The 18607-nt window shown below is 44.1% G+C and overlaps 1 protein-coding gene across 1 annotated transcript in view; it reads right to left on the bottom strand.

Annotated features, from left to right (window-relative positions):
• LOC144698341 (uncharacterized) overlaps positions 1-18607 on the bottom strand; it is a 204575-nt gene that overhangs the window by 145702 nt on the left and 40266 nt on the right. The window lies entirely within an intron of this gene.

Genomic DNA, 18607 nt, shown 5'->3' with positions numbered 1-18607 from the left:
AGGACTGTGTCCAGGATATTATGTCATTGTACACCAGGCAGTTCACAATGGGGAGAGGCCATTCACCTCCCCAAATGTGGGAAGGGATCTGTTTATTTATCCCATCTGCTGGAGCACCAACGAGTTTATAAGTAACTACAGTGATGAGATTTTGCTGTTAATCACATCCAAGACTGAACATGTTCATTGGAGGCTGTTTCTGCTGATGTTAATAAACTCCAGCTCAATTGAAGTGGTTAATATTGTGGATTAAAGTCAAATAAGTCAGCTTTGTGTTAAGTCTTTAACAGTGTGTCAAGTCTTTTTAATATCTCCAACACAAGTTAGTTCCTTTTGATGGACTCTTCCTCACCCCTGTCTCCTCCATCCTCATTTCCAACAAGTGTGAAGAGCTCATGGAGCTTCTTTGTCACTAAGATTGAGACAATCTGATCAGCTGCCTCTGCTTCATCCCGACACTATTATATTTTCAAGAGAAAGTACCTCTGATCGTCCCTCTTGTCTGAGCCCTGAACCCACATCTTCCTCCCGTTTCTCTCCCATCTCCCCTCATGCCCTCTCAGTGCTCATCTTGCCAATGAGACCCACCACATGCTCATGAAGGGATGAATGGCCTCCCTCTGTGCTAAAACAATCTGTCATTGACCCTGTTACTGCTAAATTGCTTCTCACCCAAGTTCCCCTTGTAAGTTGCCATAGTTATGTCTCTTCAGGTGTTCTCTTGCATACTTTTAAATCTTTAAAATATAAAGCTAGGGGAATAATTGTGCTTTGGTCTGTCACAGACTTATTATGAATATATAAACGTATGAGTTGGTGGCATAGTGGTATTGTGACTGATCAGTTTTCCAGAGACCCAGGGTAATGCTTTGGGGACCCAGCAGATCCCACCATGGTGGCAGATGGTGAAATTTGAATTCAGTAAAAACCTGGAATTAAAAGTCTGATGATGATCGTGAAACCATTGCCGATTGTCATAAAAACCCATCTGGTTCATTAATGTCCTTTATGGAAGAAAATCTGCTGGTCTTGCCCGGTCTGGCCTACAAGTGACTCCAGGCCCACAGCAGTGTGGTTGACCCTTAAATGCCCTCTGAACAAGGGCAATTAGGGATGGGAAATAAATGCTGGCCTAGGCAGCGATGCCCACACCCCATGATCGAATGAAAAAAGGAATTAGTAGAAGTAGGCCATTCTGCCCCTCAATCCTGCTCCACCATTCAATAAGATCATGGCTGACCTGCTTGTGTTTTGAATTCCACATTCCCATCTAACCTCCGATAATCTTTGATTCCCTTGCCTAATGAGCATCTATTTACCTCTGCCTTAAAAAATATTAAATGACCCCACCTCCATCGCCTTCTGAGGCAAAGAGTTGCAAAGTTGTACAACCCTCTGAGGCAAAATAAAAATCTCCTCATCTCTGTCCTAAAAGGGTGACCCCTAATTTTAAAATAGTTCCCCCTAGTTCTGAACTCCCCCGCAAGAGTAAACACCCTTTCCTTATCCACCTTGTCAAGGCAATTTAGGATCTTATATACTTCAATCAAATCACCGTCATTCCTCTAAACTCCAGTAGAAATAAGCCCAGTCTATCTAACCTTCCATTATAAGACAACTGGTGAATCCCAGGTAGCAATCCAGTAAACCTCCTCTTAACTACCTTCAATGCATTTATATCCTTCCTTAAATAAGAAGACCAAAACTGCACACAGTATTCACAATATTTGAGATGCGGTCTCACCAATGTCCTCGAAAACTGAAGCATAACATCCTCACTTCTATGTTCAATTCCTCTTGTAATAAAGGATAGTGTTCCATTAGCCAAGTTGATTGCTTGCTGTACCTGCATACTAATGTTTAGTGATTTATGCACAAGAACACCTAGATCCCTCTGGACCTGGGAATTTTGCAGTTGTTCTCCATTTAAGTAGTACTCTGCTTTTTGTTCTTCCTGCCAAAGTGAACAATTTCACATTTTCCCACATTGTCCTCCATCTGCCATATTTTTACCTACTCAGTCAACCTATCAATATTCATCTGCAAACTCCTTTTGTCTTCTTCACAACATACTTTCCTACCTATGTTTGTGTCCTCTGTAAATTTAGATACCATGCAATCGCTCCCCTCATCTAAGTCATTGACGTAAATTGTAAAAAGTTGAATCCCCAGCACAGACTCCTGCGGGACTCCACTCGTCACATCCTGCCAATCAGGCAAAGACCCACTTATGCATACACTCTGTTTTCTGCCAGCCAGACAAACTTCTTTACAGGCTAATATGTTACCCCCTACACCATGAGGTTTTATTTTTCACAATAACCTTTGATGTGGCACCTTATCAAATGCTTTCTGGAAATCCAAGTAGAGTACATTTTCACGTAACCCTCTATCCACTGCACATGCCACTCCTTCAAAGAACTCTAATAAATTGGTTAAGCATGATTTCCCTTTCATAATACCATGCTGACTCTTCCTGATTACCTTGAACTTTTCTAAGTGCCCAGCTATAACCTCTCTAATGATCGATGTTAACACCTTCCCCATCATTGACATCAAGCTAACTGGCCTGTGGTTTGCTGTTTTCTGCCCCCTCCCTGCTTGAATAGAGGGGTTATATTTGCTCCTTTCCAGTCTGATGGAGCCAGGCCAGAATCTAGGGTATTTTGAAAATTTAACACCAACGCTAAACTACAAACTCATTTAGCCACCTCTTTTAAGATCCTAGGCTGAAGTCATCAGGATCCGGAGACTTGTCAGCCCAGAGCTCCATCAGTTTGCTCAGTACTGTTTCTCCAGTGATTGTAATTTCACCACGTTCCCCTCTCCCCTCAACCTCCCGATTTACAGCTATTCCTGGAACGTTTTTATATCCTCTATAGTGAAGTTATAAGCAAAATATTTGTTAATTTCACCTGCCATTTCCATAGTATCTACAATTATGTCCTCATTCCCACTCTCTAGAGGATCAACACTCACTTTACCTACTCTTTCCCTGTTTAAATACCTATAGAAACTTTTGCTATCAGATTTTTTAAAAATCTCGCTAGGTTTCTCACGGGACGAGTTGCAATTTATGCACGAGAACACGTAGATCCCTCTGCAGCGAGGAATTCTGCAGTCGTTCTCTAATCCCTATGCTGACATTCTGTCCATTCACCCTCACTTCCCAAGATCCTGATAAAGAGTAACTCTCGTGGCGGCCGGATAACCCACAATCCCGTGTGCCTCAGAAACCGCTCTATCTGCCGCGGGTTGTCCGGGTGAATGGCGCATGCTCGGAGCCTCCTGCTCTCTTTGCTTGAGGTTGGAGCTGGAGAGAAGCCGGAAGCGGCGGATTGTGAGAGTGGAGAATGTTCATTGGTTCAGATTCGGCTCTGTGGCCGCACTGGGGATTTGTAAACCCCGCCCACCGACACTGACCTCTCACCTTACAGCTCACAATGCCCGGCTGATTGACGGCAACTACGCACCAATAGGAAGAAGGGGGCGGAACATGAGGACCAGCGAGAGAGGATGGCCTTTCAACCAATTGGAGTAAATGAGGGGCGGTACCAGAGTGGGAGTGAAGCATGCGCAGTGCTTACTCGCGCGATGGAGAGACGCTTCTTTCTCGGATCTGCAATCGGTAACCTGCCATGGTGACCTGTCTGCAGTGAAGAACTTGTTTGAGTTTGTAACTCAGACTAAACTTCTCTAACGCATAATGCACATCAGATCAGACATTTTACCTAAATGTATTTTAGTGATGTTATGGCAATATCTCTAAAACTTACGGGTGATTCAGAGATACAAACATTTAAAAGTGGGAGGACAAGTTGATAAAGTGTTTAAGAAGCACAAGGGGTCCGAAGTTTTACAACTCAGGCTGCAGAGTGAAATGGGCAGAGGTCAAGTAAACATATTCAAATCATCGGCGAGGCTGCAGTTAGAATGTTGGGTCAGGTTTTGGGGATCTTACACCAGGAACCATGGAGAGGATGCAGAGGAGATTCACTGATATGAATCCAGGGAAGAGAGGCTTTAATTATCAGGAGGTGATTCGAGAGACTGGGTCTCTTTTCATTAGAACAAAGGGTCATTGGAGATCTGAGGGAGGGGTTCAAAATCCCATCAGGTGAATGAGGGAAAACTATTTCCACTAGTCTGTGAGTCAGTAACTGGAGGACATCAAATTCAAATCAGCGCATTACAGCCAATGACGTTCTGTTGAAGTGTAGGCACTACTGCAATGTAGGAAAAGTAAGAGTCAAATTGTACACAGCAAGATCCCATAAATAGAAATGTGATACAGAGTAAAGCTCCCTCTCCACTGTCCCCATCAATCACTCCCAGGACAGGTACAGCACAGGGTTAGATACAGAGTAGATCTCCCACTACACTGTCCCCATCAAATACTCGCAGGACAGGTACAGCATGGGGTCATACACAGAGTAAAGCTCCCTCTACACTGCCCCCATCAAACGCCCCAGGGCAGGTACAGCATGGGGTTAGATACAGAGTAAAGCTCCCTCTACACTGTCCTATCAAACACTCGCAGGACAGGTACAGCACGGGGTCATATACAGAGAAAATCTCCATCTACCCTGTCCATTTTAAACACTCCCAGGGAAAGTATAACACGTGTTTAGATACAAGTAGAGCTCCCTCTACACTGTCCTCAGTAAACACACATTGGACAGGTACAGCACGGGGTTAGATACAGAGTAAAGCTCCCTTTACACTGTCCCCGTCAAACACTCCCAGGACAGGTACAGCACGGGGTTAGATACAGAGTAAAGCTCCCTGTACACTGTCCTCATCAAACACTCCCAGGACAGATACAGCACGGGGTTAGATACAGAGTAAAGCTCCATCTACACTGTCCCATTAAAACAGCATTACATCAGATATAGTGTGGATAGGGTAGGGATAAACAGTCCCTCTACTCTGTCCCCATCAAACAGTCCCGGGACAGTTGGACAGATGAGCTCCTGATATCTTCCCTGGATCCCCAGACCAGCAGAGTCTCTCTGGAAGATATGAAGAGCGGACTTCTCAATGAGAGTAACCGAACATATGAGAATGGAAATAATCCAGAGTAATGATGGGCTGTTAGCCTTGGCTCAGTGGTTGGATTCTCATCTCTGGGTCAGGAGGCTGTGGGTTTAAATCCACATCCAGAAACAGGAGCATAAAATTCAGGTAGATATTCCGATGCAGTACTGAAGCAGAACAGCACTGCCATAGTCCCATCTCTCAGATCAGACCTTTAACTATTGCGCATCTGCCCCCTCAGTTGGGTGTAAAATTTCCCATGATGTTACTATGAAGATCAGGGGAGTTCTCCCTGGTGAACTGCCTCATATTTATCCCTCAATAAACATTGCTGAACAGGTATTCTAGTCAGAATCACATTTCTATTTGTGGGATCATGTTGTGCATAATTTGAATACTGCATTTCCTACATTACAACAGAGCCTACACTTCAAAAGAACTTCATTGGCTGTAAAGCCCTTTGGGACATCCTGAAGTCGTGAAAGACGCTTTATAGATACCCAAATCTGCCCTTAACAAAGGAGAAAAGGTCCAAACATGGAACAGTCAGTAACAGGACATCAATCAGTTTCCAATTATCTAAGAGAAATCATGGACTCGAGCACTGCGTGTTTGACACAAAGCTGATTTATTTAAACTTCATCCAGAATATTAAACTCCAGCCCATTTACAGGCATTAGTAACATCAACTGAAAGAAACTCCAACTGTCAGAGTGAATATGGTTCAGTCCTGGATGTAATTGACAGCAGAATTCAACCCCTGCAATCACTTGTCAACTCGTTGGTGTCTCAGCAGGTGAGACGAATGAGTGAATCTCTTCCCATACTCGAATCAGCTGAATGGCCTCTCTCCAGTGTGAGTTCTCTGGTGTTTCAGCAAGTTAGATGACTGAGTGAATCTCTTTCCACATTCGGAGCAGGTGAACGGTCTCTCCCCAGTGTGACAGCGCTGATGTATCAGCAGGGTGGATGAACGAGTGAATCCCTTCCCACACTTGTAGCAGGTGAATGGGCTCTCTCCAGTGTGAACTCGCTGGTGTGTCAGCAGATGGTATAACTGAGAGTGTACGTTTCCATTGTCATAGCAGGTGAATGGTCTCTCCTTGGTGTGAGTTATCTGATGTTTCTGTAGGTTGGATGACTGAGTGAATCCGTTCCCACACATGGAACAGATGAACGGTCTCTCCCCAGTGTGACGACGTCGATGGATGTGTAACTGAATCCTTTCCCACAGTCCCCAAATTTCAATGGTTTCCCCATGTGGTGGGTGTCCCTGTGTCTCTCCAGGTTGGATGATCAGTTGAATCCTTGTCCACATACAGAACTCATGTGCACCTTTTCCCAGCTGTGAATGATGAGATGTTTTATTCAGATGGTGTAACAGGTTAAAGCTCTTTCCACAGGCAGTTCACTAGGACACTCTCACTCGAGTGTGTGTGTCTCGGTGCTTTTCCAGTCACCCTGATGTTTGAAATCTTTTCCCAGAGACAAACATTTCTCCTTCCAGATTCAAATGCCAATTATATTCGGGTCCTGATAAATCGAGTGGCTGTCAGATCTCGATGTGATGTTTTGATTTGAGTTTCCCGTCTGTAAATCCTCCCTTCAAAAATCCTGTATAAAGAGTTTACAAAAGCCATCACTGTAAATACAGGAAATAAATTCAGAACAGAAAATTCTAGTTTCTTTGAGATATTGTTTTCCCTCTCATTCTCCCAATAATGTGGCCAATCAAACTGAAAGAAGCCCAAATCAGCAACAAATTCTCAACAAAAGCAAAGGGAACTTTCCTAACTAAACCAGAATGTTTTTTCCAGTGTCTATGAGACACTCTGTACCCTGAGGTGCCCACTGGATGTGGGAGGTATCGAATGTATCGGTGGACACTGCAAGTTCCCTCACCGGGGACACCCGGGCATGGACAGGACCACGGAAGAGAGGTTGGCAGCCAGTGTGACCACCCCCATGTGTGTCAGCCATCCTGGATCGACAAATTCCTGTTTTAACCAGATCCATGAACAGTTGGAGGAGAAGACTCTCTGACTTATCCATTCCACTCCACACTGGGCAGCCAAAGATTAAGAGCATGGGGCTGAAGTGTAACAAAAGGTTGAGAATGATCCCCTTCAGGCAACCTCTCCCCTTAATATATACATGGCTCATCGACTCCTCTCGGCTGCAAACATCACCTGCAGCCTGCGAATGGGTGAAGCTGCTTAAAAACCTGTTGTTCAATTGTAGGATTCGCCCGAGCACTGGGACCAGATTGGGAACAGGGACGGTGAAGCCCCGCCCCCTTCGCGTCACCAAGATGACCGCACATGAGCTCTAATCCCTGCTGGTGGCCGCAGTTAAACTGGGTCTGGACCCGGGGAAAAGACCCGGAGCTAAAAACCCAGGTTGCAGGTCTATATTCGGGGTTCTAGACCTTCACGGAATGTTTAGAAACCCTCCCAGTCCAACCGTCGCCTCCATCCCTCCCCATCCTCAGTGGCTGTAAATGTTACCGAGGAGCTTCTCTCCCCATTGCCGTCACTGACAATGCGCATGCTCAAACGGTATCCTGCATTGCGCCTGCACAACACACATTGGTGTGGATAGGGGACATTCATTATCGCCTGGGATTCTGGGTATTCACACCGCCATTGAATATCCCATTGGTAAATTGTCATTTTTAGCTACGATGTGGAGGTTGGGGCAGTGAGACACTTAATTCAATTAGCAAACAAATTATACAGAAACGTAAATGTATAGAAAATCCATTATCCAACAGAAAGAAGGGGAGTGGCAATTGTCCATCTAAGTATCGTAACTAGATACTTAATGAGGGGAAAATCATTCTCTGTATCTTTATCGAACATTGACATGCAAAGAGGGAAAGGAATGATCCTTAAACACATTGTCTATTTGATACAGAACTGTCTGAAACTCATTATAGAAGCTCCATGAAACCAAAATAGTGACAAACATTAAACTGTTGAAAAAGAATTTGTCAGCTGGTGGAATCTAAATTCAATGAATAAATCTTGAATTGAAAGCTGGTCTCAGTAAGGGTGACCATGAAACCATTGTTGATTTTTGCAAAAACGCACCTGGCTCACGAATATCCTTAAGGGAAGGAAATCTATCATCCTTACCTAGTCTGGCCTACATGTGACTCCAGAACTACAGAAATGTGGTTGACCCTTAATCGCACTCTGAAAAGGTATGGCAAGCCACTTGCTTCAAGGGCAGTTGAGGATGGGAAACAAATGCTGGTCTTGTCAGCGCTACACACATCCCATGAATCTTATCTCCCTGGAAAAGGAAATGGAATGGAAGGAAAACAATCCCAACTCCACATAACCTAACTGAAGTTCCTCATCTCTCGTGAACATTTTCTGATCCCTAAAGTGAGGTGCTCAGAATTGGACACAATACTGCAGTTGGGGCCAAGCCAGTGTTTTATTCAGGTTTATTCTAACTTGGTTGTTTTTGTATTTTATTCCCCTATTCTTAAAGCGCAGGATTCCACGTGCTATATTCACTGATTTCTCAGTCTGCCCTGCCATCTTCAATGATTTGTGCACATATAGCTCCAGGTTCCTCTGCTCCTACACCCTTTAACAATTGTATCATTTGTTTTTTATTGTCTCTCCTCGTTCTACCTACCAAAATAAATCACTTCACACCCCTCTAAGTTAACTTTTATCAGCCACCTGTCTGCCCATTCCTTCATCTTTTCTATGTCCTCTTGAAGTTTCTCACTACCCTCCTCACTGGAAACACAAGTTGAAAATTTGGTTTCGTTTTCAAATTTTGAAATTTTGCCCTGCACACACAAGCCAAGGTCATTAACATATATCAAGAAATCAGCGGTCTTAACACTGACTCCTTGTGATCCCACTGCATACTTTTCCTCAATCTGAAAAACAACCGCTCACCATGCGTTTTGTTTCCTCTCACGCAGCCAATGCTGCCTCTGCCCAATGGACTTTAACTTTGCTGACAAGCCTGTTACTTGTCGCTGTATCAAACGCCTTTTAGAAGTTCATGTGCACTCAACCATGTTACCCTCATCAACATTCTCTGTTGCCTTATCAAAAAACACAAGCAATTTAGTTCAACGCGATTTATCCTGAACAAATCCATGCTGACATTAATTAACCCACAATTGTAGAAGTGGCTTAATTTTGACCTGAATTCCAGCTTCTAAATGCTTTCCATGTAGAGGTTAAACTGACTGGTTTGTCGGTGCTGGGCTGATCCTTCCATTTATGATTTGTACGGAATTAATATTAGTGCCAGGAAGTGTGAAGGAAACGAGATAAGTGCTGAAATTGCATCTGAATTTAAAGACATTGATAACTGATAAACAGCTCAATAATTAATCAGATTTCAAGGCATAACGTAGAGATAACAAATTAATTTATGAATAAATGATTTGAATTATTAATAATGTCAGGCAGAATGCTTGGAATGGAAAAACGAACAATACTGCGATACTTAAAATCTGAAATGAAAACAGTAAAAACTGGATACACTAGTCAGGCCTGGAATAATCTGTGGAGAGAAAAACAATTAAAGTTTCAGGTCTGTAACCCAGTGAAAAGGGGGAGGTAGAAGAAGGAAAGGTCTATGAAAGGTACAGGGTGGGAGAGATTAGCTGACAAAAGGTTTCATGACGTAACATCAAAAGGAGTGGTAATGGGGCCATTAAAAACACAAAAGCTGTTTCTAGATTAGGTGTGAATGGCACGATAACAACAGTCTGAATGCAATGTGAAGAAAATGAGAGAAATCAGAAAGGAAAACAAGGACTCAAAGAAACAAAAAACAAACGAGGGCAAAGAAAGTTTTGATTCCCGAAGTCTGTAAAGTGTCTCCCTTTGACGTGCTAATGAACTGTTACATTTCTATATATTCTCAGTTCAGATGAAAGGTCACAGTTGTCATGTTAACTCTGTTTCTCTCTCCACAGATTAACGACTGACCTGCTGAGGAATTCCAGCATTTTCAGTTTCATGTCGGGATTGTAGACTGTGAGGGGTGGAAAGATAGAGATTGTCCCAAATTAATTTGCCACATCGACAACAGAAGTCTCGGTCTCATTGGAGTATTTCAGCCTCATTGGAGTTTCCTGGTTTTTGGGTCTGGGCAATAAAGTTCATTGTTTTATATTAGGGTCGGACGGCGGGATAATGTTCACTGTTTTATATTCGGGTCTGGGGGATAATGTTCACTGTTTTATAATTAGGTCTCCGGGGATAAAGTTCATTGTTTTATATTCGGGTCTGGGGATAATGTTCACTGTTTTATATTCGGGTCTGGGGGATAATTTTCACTGTTTTATATTCGGGTCTGGGGGATAATGTTCACTGTTTTATATTCGGGTTTGGAGGATAATGTTCACTGTTTTATATTCGGGTCTGGGGGATAATGTTCACTGTTTTATATTCGGGTCTGGGGTATAATGTTCACTGTTTTATATTTAGGTCTGGGGGATAATGTTTACTGTTTTATATTCGGGTCTGGGCATAATGTTCACTGTTTTATACTTGGGTCTGGGGGATAATGTTGACTGTTTTATATTCGGGTCTGGGGGGAATAATGTTCACTGTTTTATATTCGGGTCTGGGGGATAATGTTCTCTGTTTTATATTCGTGTCTGGGGGATAATGTTCACTGTTTTATATTCGAGTCTGCGGGGATAATATTCACTGTTTTATATTCGGGTCTGTGGGGATAATGTTTACTGTTTTACATACTGGTCTAGTGCAGATTAAAATGAGGAGCTGCTTCAGCTGAGGACAAAAACTGCATTTTATGTTCTGCATTTAAACAAAATAATCTATCCTGTTGTGAGGGACAAAATTTTTTAGTTTTGCTGGATTCAGTTAAGGCGAGTCTGAAGCTAAATCCTGCAATTCTGTAAATTCAAACTGTAACCAGGCAAGCAGAAAGCTGCTGATGGTTAAAGGGGCCGGGGTGGTGGTGGGGGGAGGTGTCCGGAGGACGTCTGACACACACTGCACAGGATGAGCAAGGGAAAGGGGAGGAATTTCTTGGTTAAACAGGGACCCAGGGACAAAAGCAGAAAGTGGGAATCACTTTGAATGGAGCAGCGGGATAGAGACAAATCAGAGAGTCATAGAATGGTTGCAGCAAAGAAGGAGGCAGTTCAGCCCGTTGTGTTTGTGTTAGCCCCCTGAAGGGACAATTTACCTAATGCCACGTCCCTGCCTTTGCCCCATAGCCCTGCAATTAACAAGTCTTACACAAGACTTCTATGAAACAAGATGTTTACGCGAAGTGGTAGCAGAAAAAAAGAAAAGCAACTTGTTTACAGAGTGAATAGTGAGTGGGGTACAGCATAATGTACCTGTGCAGGTCAGTGAGGATCCCCAAGTTCCATCAGCCGTCTGCATGCAGTGTGTAGAGGGCCCTGGGGGAGGGGAGAATGGAACCAATTGGGACACAGCAGGAGGTCACCCCTCCCCCACTGTCCTGGTCACACCAACGACTCACTTTGGACAGTCCCACACCTGGGCCGTGGGGGGTCAAGATGCAGGAAGCTGCAAGTTGGGAGGTTGAGCTGTGAACTGGGCGGAGTTGGGGGGTTTGAGTGACAGGTCTGGGGCTATATCAGAGCAGGCACAGTCACTGCTCCCCCTTTCCTCGTGGATGTTTCACTGGAGTCGTGTTGGTGAGTGTTTCCAAACTCTGTCTCACTATCCCGGGAATGAAGGTGGATTGGAGATTGCTGTGAATGTTAGATTATATTTTTTCTCCTCAATCTTCCCGCTTCTGCCACTCCCGGTTTCAGGCTGCAGGTTCCGGTGACTCTGGGTGCGGGACGGTTGTTAGTCCCGGCCCTGGTGTGGGTGCGCAAGCGCAGATGCGCGGCTTATTGTACTAAATAATGGCAGGTGATCGTACCCAGGATGCTCCACGAGGCAGAATACGGTCTATCTCCTTCAGTAGGGACCCAACCCACCCTCATTCCACTATCTTGAAATTATTTTTTCAACTTATCCGTAGAGTCTGCGAGTCTGTTCGTCCTCCTGTATTTTGCTGCAGTTCTTCACCTCCTTGACTCTCACGGCGGCATAGTTGCCACCTGCCGAATGTGGCAGCCGACCTTCGATCAGGAAATTAACAACTTTTAGATAGAGCGGTTTCCGGAGCGCATAGCATTGTGGGAACGTTGCCCGCCATTAGTCCATGGCAGTCGCCGCGAATTTTCGTGGAGTCTGAAGACAGGTCAGCGACCTGGGCCCCAACTTATGTTTCGTAATCGGCTCATGCTGTCTGACCTGTTGGATATAAAACATTTTATCTCAAGGGAGGTAGATCCTGGGGGAGATCAGATTGACAAACGGACACTGTCCATTCAATTTAAGAGCGTTCTTTTAGTCACAAGTATTTCCACGGTGCACTTTTATCGGAGATTTTTTTGTTAACTCCATTCTTGGGATTTGGGTGTCACCAACAAGACCAGCAGATATTGTCAATCCCCAATTGTCTGTTGGTCAGGTGTTGGTGGGCCTTCTTCCTGAACCGCTGCTGTCACTCTGGTGAAGGTGCTCCCACAATGCTGTTTGGTAAGGAGTTACAGGATTTTCACTGAGCGATGATAAATGGTCAAGTCAACAACAACAAGTTGCATTTATGTAGCACACTGATTAGAATAAAACGTTCCAAAGTATTTCGCTGGAATATTATACTGGAATATTTAACACTGAAGCACATGAGGAGATATCAGGGCAAATGATCAATAGCCTTATCAAAGAGGTAGGATTTTAAGAGAGCCTTAAAGGATGAGAGAGAGAAGCAGAGATGTCTAAGTAGGGAATTACAGAGCTTATGGCCCGGGCAGCTGAAGGTTCGGTCACCAATGGTGAGTCAATTAAAATCAGGAATGCTCAACAGGCCTGAATTAGGTGAGCCCAGATATTTGGGGGGGATGTAGATGGGAGGATATTATAGCGATAGTGAGGGACGAGACCATTGAAGGATTTGAAAACAAGGATGAGAATTTGAACATTGAGGTGCCGCTTAGTGGGGCACCTATGTAGCACAATAAGCACAGAGGTGTTGGATGATCGAGACTTACTGCGAGTAAAGGCACGGGACGCAGAGTTTTAAGTGACCCCCATCGTTTCTGTGGCAGGCTCGGAATGGTCCAGTTTGATGGTAACTGAATTGATGACTTTCAGCAGCAGATGAGCTGAGGCAGGAGTGAAGTTACTGAGGTGGAAAGAGATGGTATTCATGATACATAGTCAGAAGCTTAGCTTGGGGTGAAAATATGACACCAAGATTGTGAACAGTCTGGTTCAGCCTCGTAAGTTGCAAGAGAGATGGATGGTATTGTTAGTTAGGGAGTGGAGTTCGTAGCAGGGACTGAAGACAATGACTTCAGTCTTCCCAGTATTTAAATGGAGGAAATTCCTGTTCATCCAATACTGGATGTCAGACAAGCCAGGACAATGTGTGACTTGGAGGTGATTCACATGTTACGCTGGTCCTTCTAGGGTGTGGAGGATGAGGGATTGGGATCTGCCAAAGTTCTGGTAGAGTTGAGTGGGCCCAGACTGGGTGGAAGGTTCCCTTCCCAGAAGGACATTAGTGAACCAGTTGGGTATTTGTGACAATGCAGCAGCTTTCATGGTCACTTTTTCCTAGTGCCGGTCCCACACATTCAGCTCAATTTCACAACCTGCCTTTGTGTTTTTGTGGGTTCTCTCTCACTCCCTTTTGCCTGTTTTAAACTATTTTCACAGAGTTTGCAGTCTGGAATCTCAAACCCAACATAACATCAGGATCTGATGGTGTCGCCCAATTTATCGTAACCCACATATCATCGGATTTTAAATATGGAAGTTAAGAGCCTTGTTCACAGTGGGGAGAAACCGTACACGTGCTCTGTGTATGGACAAGGCTTCAGCCAATCAAATGCCCTGTCGAACCACGGCCACAGTCACACTGGAGAGAATCCATGGAAATGTGGGGACTGTGGGAAGGGATTCAATTACCCATCCCAGCTGGAAATTCATCAGTGTACAAGCACTGGAGAGAGGTCACTCACATGTTCTGATTCATACAACCAGCTGAGACACCAGCGAGTTCACACTGGGGAGAGGCCATTCACCTGCTCCGAGTGTGGGAAGGGATTCACTCAGTCAACCAGCCTGCTGAGACACCAGCAAGTTCACACTGGGGAGAGACCATTTACCTGCTCTGTGTGTAAAAAGAGATTTACTTATTCATTCTCCCCACTGAAGCATCAGCGAGTTCACACTGGGGAAAGACCGTTTACCTGCATTGTGTGTAAAAAGGGATTTTCTGATTCATCCAACTGACTGAGACACCAGCGAGTTCACACTGGGGAGAGACCATTTACCTGTTCTGATTGTGGGAAGGGATTCAATCAGTCATTCTATCTACTTAGACCAGCGGTTTCATACTGGGGAGAGACCATTTACCTGTTCCGAGTGTGGGAAGGGATTCACTCAGTCATTCCATCTTTTACAACACCAGCGAGTTCACACCAGGGAAAGACCATTCACCTGCTCCGAGTGTGGGAAGGGATTCGTACGCTTATCAAGTCTACTGAGACACCAGCGAGTTCACAAGTAACTGCTCTTGTTGGATTTAGTTGCCAATGATATTTTTGTCCGAAGCATATTCATTGAAGTGTGTTTCTGCTGATGTTAATAAACTCCAAATAAATCAGTTTTGCGTTGAACACAGTGTGTTGAGTCGTTTTGATATTTCTAACACATTCAATTCAATTTTTATTTTTATCGAATATTATCAATTTTTACTGCATCACTGATTTGGTTTGGCGCTGAAGGAGGCTATTTGGACCATCGTGTCTGCACTGGCTCTCCAAATGAGCAACTCACCCAGTCCTATTCTTCTGCCTTTTCACCATAAACCTGTACATTTTTCCTTTTCAGATAACAGCCTAATTTCCTCCTGAATGCTTCAATTGGACCTGCCTCTACCACACTCCCACACAAAGCATACCAGACCCTGCGTGAAAAGCTTTTCCTCATATCATTGTTGATTCTTTTACAGATCACTTTAAAACTGTTCTCAGTCCTTTGATCGGTGGAAACAGTGTCTCCTTATCTGCTCTGTCCAGCCCCCACTTGAAAACATCTATCAAATCTCCTCTAAACTTTATTCTCTCTAATGAAATCAGTCCTGATTTCTCCAATTCACTTTCCTAAGCACTGTTCTTCCTCCCAGGAGCCAGGCTTGCGAATCTTTACAGTGCCCTCTCCAATGCATTCACATCCTTCCTGAAGTGCGGTGCCCAGAAATGGATGCAATAAACCACCTGAGGCCAAACTAGTGACTTATACAAATTCAACATAACCTCCTTGCTCTTGTAATCTATGCCCCTATGAGTAAATCCCAGGATACTGTATATTTTAAAAACACCCTCTCAATGACTCTCCTGCCACTTGCAATGACTTATGGGCATATACACCCAGGTTCCTTTCTCCTTCAACCCGTTTAGAGTTGTGCCTCTTAATTTATGTTGCCTTTCATGTTCTTTCTACCAAGATGTATCACCTCACATTTCTCTGCATTGAACTTCATCTTCCACACGATTGCCCTATTCCACCAACTTGTCTATTACTTTTTGAAGTTCTACACTGTCCTCATCACTGTTCTCAATGCTTCCACGTTTTGCATCTTCTGAAAACTTTGAAATGTTTCCCTTTACATCAAGATCTAGGTCATTAATATATATCAGGGAAAGCCCGAGTCCCAACACTGACCCCTGGTGAACACCATTACAAACCTTCCACCAGCCTGAAAAACATCCATTAACCACTACTTTCTGTTTCCTTCCACTGAGCCAATTCCGTATCCATGTGGCTACTGTCCCAATTATTCCATGAGCTACAACTTTGCTTAAAAGTCTGTTGTGCAGCCCTGTGCCAAATGCCTTTTGAAAGTCTATGTACACCACATCAACAGCATTGCCCTCATCAACCCTCTCTGTTACCTCTTCAAAAAACTCCAGGAAGATAATAAAACATTATTTTCCCATAAGAAGTCCATGGTGTCTTCCCTTAATTAACCTCCATTTGTCCATGTGAGTGTTAACTTCGTCCAAATTATAATTTCTAGAAGTTTCCCACCACTGAAGTTAAACTAACTGGCCTGCAGTTTCGGGGCTTATCCTTACACCTATTTTTGAACAAGGGTGGAACGTTTGCAATTTTCCAGTCCTTCGGCACCTGAGTCTAAGGCACAATGAAATATTATGGTCAATGCCTCTGTAACTTCAACTCTTATTTCTCCCTTGGGTGCATCTCATTTGGCTCAGGTGACTTCACAACTTTAAAGTAAAAGCCAAATACTGCGGATGCTGGAAGCCTGAAACAAAAACAGAAAATGCTGGAAAAACTCAGCAGGCCTAACAGTATATGTGGAGAGAGAAAAAATCTGTTAACGTTTCGAGTCCGTAACATTAATTGTTTTTTATTTCTTTCCACAAATGCGAACAGAATCTTCCCCTCGCTTTCCCAGATTCAGACAAAGATTAGCTGAGACTGGGTCTCTAATGGCGGCCGGAATACCCATAATCCCATGCGCCTCAGAAACCGCTCTATCTGCCGTGGATTGTCCGAGTCGATAGCGCATGCTCGGAGCCTCCTGCTCTCTTTGCTGGATGGTGGTGCCGAAGAGAAGCCCGGAAGCGGCGGATGGTGAGAGTAGAGAATGTTCATTGGTTCAGATTCGGCTCTGGGGCCGCATTCGGGATTTGTAAACCCCGCCCCCCGACACTGATCTCTCACCTGTCAGCTCACAATGCCCGGCTGATTCACGGCAGTTCCGGACCAATAGGAGGAGTAGGCGGGGCTAGATGACCGAATGGGAGCAACTTTTCCTCCAGCCAATCAAAGTGAATGAGGGGCGGGGCTGAGCCCGGATTTCCCTCATTGGCTGAAACTCTGCATCATTCTGAAAACTGATTTGTCTCAAACTCCAGGGGAAAACTGGACCTTTATGTTTGTGACTTTAAACAGATGAAACCCTGTGGGTGTGGAGCAGACATTTCAACAATTGTAACTGAAACGTGGGAGCATGTTAAAACAATGTATATATAAAATATATATTGGGGGAGACGGTGGGAATGTTACTGGACTAATAATCCAGAAAACCAGCTTGATGCTCTGGGGACAGGGGTTCAAAACTCACCACAGCAGCTGGCGGGATTAAAAATAAATTATTTAACCTGGAATAGAAAGCGAGCTCAATAAGGGTGACAATTCAGCCATTGTCGATTGTTATAAAAACCCACCTGGTTCACTAATGTCCTTTTGGGAAGGAAATCTGCCGTCCTTACCTGGTCTTACATGTGACTCCAGATCCACACTGAAATGTGGTTACTCTTAATAACCCTCTGAAATGGTGTGGCAAGCACTTGCTTCAAGGGCAACAAATGCGGTACCTGCCCACATTCCATGAAAGAAAGTTTTTAATGCCACCACCACTGAATGGCTACAATTTCGGAAGGAAGTGAAGACAGATGGTCCAGAAAAGATGCAAGAGAACGGTTCCCCTTATAAGCATAACAAGCCTAACTTCACCGAACCTAATTGAAGTTCCAACCTCTTGTGGATCTTTCCTGCACACTCCCTAATGCCTCGCATTCTTCCTAAAGCTTAGAATTGGACACAATACTGCAGTTGGGTCCAAAACAGTGTCTTATTCAGGTTTATTCTAACTTGGTTGACTTTGTACTTTATTCCCACATTCATAAAGCCCAGGATTCCACATGCTTTATTCACTGCTTTCTCAGTCTGCCCCGCCATCTTCAATGATTTGTGTACATATAGTCCCAGATTACGCTGCTCCTGCACCCTTTTACAATTGTATCCTTTATTTTATATTGTCGCTCCTTGTTCTTCCTACCAAAATGAATCACTTCACACCTCTCTGAATGAAATTTTATCTGCCACCTGTCTGCCCATTCCACCATCTTGTCTGTGTCCTCTTGAGGTTTATCACCATTCTCCCCACTGTAAACACAACTTGAAAATTTGGTGTCGTTTGCAAATTTTAAAATGCTGCTCTGCACACACAAGTCGAGATCATTAATATATATCAAGAAATCAGTGGTCTGACCACCGACCCCTTGTGATCCCACTGTAGACTTTTCCTCAATTTGAAAAAGCAACAGTTCACCATGCGTATAAAAACAAAAAACTACTGCGGATGCTGGAAATCCAAAACGAAAACAGAATTACCTGGAAAAAACTCAGCAGGTCTGGCAGCGTCGGCGGAGAAGAAAAGAGTTGATGTTTCGAGTCCTCGTGACCCTTCAACAGAGCTCCATGTTCACCATGCGTGTTGCTTCCTGTCACGCAGCCAATGCTGCCTCTGCCCCATGGACTTAAACTTTGCAGACAAGCCTGTTACTTGGCATTGCATCAAATGCCTTTTAGCAGTTCATGTGCACATTAACCGTGTTACCCTCATCAACATTCTCTGTTGCCTTATCAAAAACTCAAGAAATTTAGTTCAACACGATTGTTCTGAACAAATTGTACAAGTGGCT

Source organism: Cetorhinus maximus, chromosome 23 (genome assembly GCF_964194155.1).
Source record: "Cetorhinus maximus chromosome 23, sCetMax3.hap1.1, whole genome shotgun sequence".
Classification (NCBI taxonomy): domain Eukaryota; kingdom Metazoa; phylum Chordata; class Chondrichthyes; order Lamniformes; family Cetorhinidae; genus Cetorhinus; species Cetorhinus maximus.
This window is presented reverse-complemented; position numbering and strand designations above follow the sequence as displayed.